Source organism: Pezoporus flaviventris, unplaced genomic scaffold (genome assembly GCF_033815535.1).
Source record: "Pezoporus flaviventris isolate CSIRO_AGI_PZ_B2104156 unplaced genomic scaffold, CSIRO_AGI_Pfla_v1 ptg000040l, whole genome shotgun sequence".
Lineage (NCBI taxonomy): Eukaryota > Metazoa > Chordata > Aves > Psittaciformes > Psittacidae > Pezoporus > Pezoporus flaviventris.
In genome coordinates, this window is record NW_026892588.1 from 2,523,345 (window position 1) to 2,529,616 (window position 6,272).

The 6,272-nt window shown below is 47.5% G+C and overlaps 1 protein-coding gene across 3 annotated transcripts in view; it reads right to left on the bottom strand.

Moving 5' to 3' along the window:
- The window catches only part of PER2 (period circadian regulator 2), a 48,755-nt gene extending 42,703 nt beyond the window's left edge, over positions 1-6,052 (bottom strand). The window contains exon 1 of one of the 3 annotated variants that reach the window (XM_061465436.1): positions 5,967-6,050. The gene's annotated coding sequence lies outside the window, so the exon portion shown is untranslated. Of the gene's footprint in view, positions 1-5,966 lie in introns of all 3 variants that reach the window. The other 2 variants (XM_061465437.1, XM_061465440.1) reach the window with 2 other exon arrangements.
- Positions 6,053-6,272: the final 220 nt, after the last annotated feature.

Below are 6,272 nucleotides of genomic sequence, written 5' to 3' on the forward strand. Positions count from 1 at the left end.
AGAGATTATTAAGCAGGAGATATGCAGTCAGAACTCGAATATTTGCATGTCAACTCTCTCTAAAGTGTCTACAACACTATATTTCTACTTTAATATCTGCTCATATCTCCATTAAGCAGTATGTTTGCACGTTTACTGCTCTCCTTCCTTAAAAAAGGGCAGATTTTCACCATGAGGTATTCGATTTACACAAGTTTCAGGGTAATGCTGCTCTTCAGACACTGCTGCAGCTCATACCAGTTAAAAATTACAGTCAGAACAAAGTCCCATACTAGACAACTTTATGCCAAATAAATTCTCTATTACTAATACAGCCCCTACTGCATCAGTAATATACTCCACAGAGCGCCGCAACCTCAGAAACATCATGTTCTTGTCCTACGAGTTGGCTGTATCAGTACTGAAATCAAGAGTCACAGAGGAAACCTTGGTAGAGATGCAAAGAAATCAGTGAAGCACTTTATATAGTGAAGATCTTTGTACAATTAAAGAAACTAAGCAGCAGAAACACCAAGTACGTGTAGTAAGGTCAAACACAAAAGCCATACTAGCATACAAAAGCCGCAAGGAATAAGGAGGACAGGAACTCAAACCAACAAAAAAAGTACTGGACATCCTCACCACTTCATCTTGTCTCTTTAAGCTTAAATTACAAAAAATTACAGGTGTTATTTCACAGTGAAGTGCCTCTGGTTGAGGACTGGATGTCTGAAAGGCAGTACAGCTTTGGTTCGACTTCTGAAAGCCATCTATACAAGGAGATCTCTATTCTGTCCATGAGAAAAATGACAGCATTAAGAATTACCATGGTACACTCAAAACCAGGTGGAAGCAAACCCCCAAAGTCTTTCCCTGCCAGTTTGATGTACTAATGAGTTCTCTTTCCTGCTGTCACGTCTTTCCGTCTTTTCTTTACTCCTGCTGTCACGTCTTTTCTTTACACTGGTACCGCTTGCACTGAACTTCTGCAGCCTTGCTCAGATCATCTGCAGAATAATCTCATACTCTTACCCCAGTAAACATTCTCTCTGCGTGTTTTAGTCCACTCATCATGTTAACGGCATGTAGATTCTGGACCCCTTCAGTATCCCTAATAACTTTTGCTTTCTATTGGGAGAAAATTAAGGAAAAAAAGAGTCATACTCCATAATTATACCATTTCAAGGAATATTAATTTAGCTTTGCTTCTTCTTGTGTTCTAAAAGCAAAGTTACTGAAATTCAACTGCCAAAAATAAAACACAGAGACACCAGAAGGCTCCTCTAGGACTACTACACAATACTTCAGCAGCAGCTGAAAACATCTGTACAAAAACTTTTCCTGTCCTTACAGCAGCTTCACACACAAAAAAAATTCTCATAACTTCACTTGCATTTGTGGATAAGTAGGGAAAATATGCTCTTTGGAACCTCAGCCTTAAGGAACTTGCATTAAACAGTACATTGCTGCTGCTGTCCCTCAGGAACTCTGAGAGGACCAGTTAAGAGAACTCTGTGCTGGATTGGTACAAGCCCAGTGCAGGCACTTAGACATAAAGACGCTATCTGCACTTAAATGATAACCTTAGAAATACCAACCAAAAGCACTGAAGCCCAATCTGCCTGTGTTCCAGCACTGCTGGCAGGCAGAGTACCAGCATGCTGCACAAGCATGCCTGGCAATATACTAAGCCACTTACTGAAGTACCAGATCACTGTGCGTATGCTCGGGCATGTGGATACCCATGTGTTAGGGTGCTTTCCTACTACATATGGCTGCTGGCTCACTGTCAGCAAAGTGCTCTAAATAGTGGCTTCAGAGCCTCTCCACAGCCTTTGCAGACCCAAACCATCTAACCGTTCTTCATGTTGGTCTTCTCTGCCTGGGGCCATAAGAAATCACAGCAACAAGTCACATAACATTAGCCTGTAAAGTGTGCTTTTGGCTGCTGCATTCTCTTTTCCCATGCCTTCAATTAATTTGGTGAAGTACATGTCATCTCACCTGTAGCTAATAAGAAAACAGCCCCTAAACAACCACTCTAAGCATCAGAAGGTGGAATCGTTCTTTACTAAGCAACAACTAGAAAGCAAAAGGTCTAAGGTCTGGCTTACTACCAACAACACGTGCAGTGTTAGCAGCCTGGCAACTGCTGCAGCAGTGGTCAAGTTTAAGGCAGTCGTTAAAGCAGAAGAGAGAACAGACACCTTGCACACAAACCACCAACGGCATAACCTTCAAGACAACTACTATCTGCATCCAGGCTCATCCCAAAAGTGCACATCAAAGCCCTTCAGTATAATAAAACTACATCACAAAGAATACTATAGACATTAATTCATTTCCTGTTCAGTGCTCACCAAGCCCAGGTTACCATCATACATACTGAAACACTTTAAAACTTGGACAACAGGCATACAAGTGGATGTGGAAAGTACAAACGCAGAAAGACAACCCAGTTAATCTCTGTAATCCACCATCCTCATAGAGGAATTCTAGGCCATAGTACCAGAACTGGACACACAAATTGCTTTTCAAAAACACCTGATTATCTACTAATTATGATGTGGTAACATTATGAGCACGGAACAGTGTCTACAGGACATTCCTGCCAAGTATTTCACAACACCTTGCTAAGAACATGATGTTCCCTTTTAACATAGGCCAACCATAGCAACTCTATACATAAAACACTATAGTTCACCTAGACAAGCGATAATTTACTTGTTCTACTGGCTACTGGTAATCTACCTGCTTTTAAACCACACCAAATATACCTCATCCCACAGCAACTCGTAGGATGTGCATATACTTTAAGGGGTTTAAAAAGTTTTTGTGCAGTAAAGCACGTTTTTAATACTTGTAAAGTTGTTGGAGAAATAAGGGTGTGTCAGGAACACAGGAAAAAGAAAACTGGTTTATCAGTCTGTATCTAAAACAAACACTTCCCGGTCATAACAAAGTCTGAGGTAAAAGAAAAATCCAGAACTCTATTTCCAGTCACTTTCCCAACTTCACTCTGTTCTCACCCTATGGCTAAACTCCGTCATAAAAGTAAAAAACTAAGTTACTCAAAAATGTGATTCTTCACAGAGGAAATTTATTACTATAAAAATGCATTATCCTGGGACAGGCTCAAGTAAATGTATTTGATAAACTGAGCTGTTACATATTTCAATCTCCTGACTGGGGAAAAAAAAAAAAAACAAAACAAAACCCAAAGAGAAGAGAGATATTACGCCAACAGTTGCCATAATATGCTGTCTCTTTAATGCCTCTCTGGAAACCCAAAAGGAGTAAGAGTAAGCTGTAAAAAGGAGGATTAGATTTTCACAGATAGCATTCATGTGTTAAAATGAACAGAGGAAGCCTACAACAAGTCCTACCAAGTGGCAAATAAACAAAAAGCCCAGCAAAACCACAGTCTTTGGCTCATAAATTAAACCAGAAAATTCACTGAATCTGAAGGAAGTGCAAAGGAGCCAAAATCCTGCCTTCCATTCCTTTAACTTCTTGACTAGATCAAGCCAAATAATACTTCTTCACAAGGCAGGACAGACCATGCTCCTTCACTGCAGTGTTGGACATTATGCCAACTATCCAACTAAAGCATTCTCCCCTCTACCTTGAAATAAGCATTTGAAAAGGCCAAAACCCCACCAAAATGGAATCATATTACCTTTTTCTTCTACTCTAGGCCACAGGCCCTGGCTTTCCCTTTACATCCTCCTAGCAAGGTAACCAACCTCTACAGTCCAGAACAAGGACTCCAGACCTCGGGACAGTGTCCTAATCACAAAACTAGCGGCAAGCCTCAGATGAGGTAAGGACAGAGTCCAGTTCTCCAGTGAAACTTCCTCACTTTGCAGAAGTAATGCAAGTTTCAGTAAGAAAGGGCAAAACCAAACATCACAACAGCACACAAACGCACACAACCATAAGCAAGAAGGAACTTGATGTTAAAGCACAACAGGGACACCCTCTCTGACATGAAGCAAATTCTAGGCCCTGCTCCGATTTTGCATTTAAGATCCACTGTGTAAAGTGCATAAACACTGCACAAGGCTGAGATCAAGGACACATACAGATACTGAGACACCCTAGAAGGTGGGAAAAATTTGAGTTTCATCAAATGCTATGCCCTCAAACAATCTAATATGCAACAAGATGCGTTTGTGGAATGGAGCCGCACCACTGAGGCCTTCGTTTGAGCTTGCCATCCTTAAGTTTTATCAACAACCCTATATTATCAAAACAAACCGCTTGCATTCAAGTAGATCATCATTGTGATTCATTCAAGTTTTACCCTGACAAAAGCAAAAGCCAGCTCCAAAAGATAGCTGCTGTTTTGACAAATGATAACATTAACTGCCACCTGTAAATAAACTGTGCTTAAAACAACACTGACAACTTGAAACACTTCCTCACTAAACTAAATTAATTCTTTACTTTTGACTTGACCAGACAACCATAGCGCTGGGGTCACTACAGAACCTCTACTTTTTCTTCTTTACCTGTAAATACATCAGTGGCAGCTATGCAATCCCAGATATACAAAATTGTAAAACTCAGGGTCTTACATTTGGACAAAAAAAAAAAAACACAAAGAAACCTCACAGCACAGAAAAATAAAAATGCTTCGTGAAAATCCTTCACAGACACTGTCTCAGCCAAGCTGCTGTTTCACCAGAATACGATTTCCAAGTACCTGACAACTCATACTGACCTCTCTGCGGACTTTTTGAGCTCCTGCATTACACAGAGAAACGCCATACCCTATCCCAACCTATTACAGAAAGTTGGCTTTAAAGTGTCAACCTGACTGTTACCACTCCGCTCATCTATTTGCATGAAACTGTACTTACATAAACTGTTTTGTAATCACACAAGTAATAACATGCAATTAATGTCAACAGGAGCACAACCACACCGCCTCACGGAACAGAGTGTCCTTAGACCTACACCCAGCGCAAAACCCCACAGCACCTGTTGCCCATTCTACCTGTAGCTCACGCACCCCAGTATCACACCGAGATGCGGTTACTGCCCGTCACACAGCTCCTCCCATGAGCAAAGCCCCCCAGCCCGCTGCGTACAGCGCTGTCCCTACGAGAGAGACCACAGGTCGTGCTCACCGGGCCGGGACACGTGTGTTCCCAAAGGTGCTCCCCACGCCTACTCCCGCTCCCTCCGAACCCCGGCGCTGACCTTTCGCACAGATGCGGCGGCTGGAGCGGAGCCCCGGGCAGCGCCGAGGGACCGGGCCCGCCGCCACCGGCCGCCCCCCACACACGGGCCGGAAGGTCGCAGTCGCCCCGCCGCACTCTGGCTCCACACCGGCCTGGCCGCCACGGCGTAGGCACTGCCGCCCCGCTCCCTCCCTGATGCGGGGGTTCCGCCGCCCCTCAGCGCCCCGGAGCGGACCCGCACGGGCAGTGAAAGGGCAGGGGTTGCGGAATCGTCCCTCGCAGCCGCTCCGCTGCCCCGTGAGCTGTGTGGGGATATCTGTGCCTCCGGACACCCCCTCCCGGTCCGACATGGGCTGGGCTGGGCTAGGCTGTGCCACCCGCCCCGCGCGGCCCGGTCCGAGGAGTAAGCGCAGAGCCGGTGCCCCGCTCGGTCTGAGGGGGGTGTGTGGGTGCCGAAGCCTCCCCCCGCTGCCACGCTCCCCACCGAGCCTCAGCGCCCCCACCACAGCGATCCCGGGGGAGGGGGGACACCGTGCTGCCGGACACCCCCCCCCCCCCCCGTGCCCCGCCCCGCCGGTGGCCCCGTCCCGTCTCCCCGGCAACGGGAGAGCCCCGGCGCGCGGGGTTACGTAACCTCGGCCCAGCGGGCGGGGAAAGGAGACGGAGCCCCTCTGTGCACGCATACCCCCCACCCCCCCGTCGCGGCTGCCGCCAGCTCCCGCAACCACCGGAGCGCCCACAGCCTCCCCCGTACACCGGCACACCCGCGGGAACAGCGCCCGGTGTAACCAGACTCACCGCGCACACCACGTCCACTCCGCCCGACGTAGCCCGGCACCGACTTCATACAGGCAGAAACGTGACTGAGCCCGCAGAGCCCGCCCCACCCGCGCGGCCATTGGCCACGGGCGCGTGACGCGCGCGGGGGACGCGGGCGGGGGCGGGCCGCGCGCCTCCCCCATTGGCGGGGCCGGGAGCCGCTCACTTTACATAAGCCTCACGTGTGGCACCATGTTTCCACCGACAGCCACGATCGCCTCCGAAACCGCCCCGCCCCTCCCGTCCCTTCCCCCGCCGCGGACGCTCCGCTGCCACCACCACCGA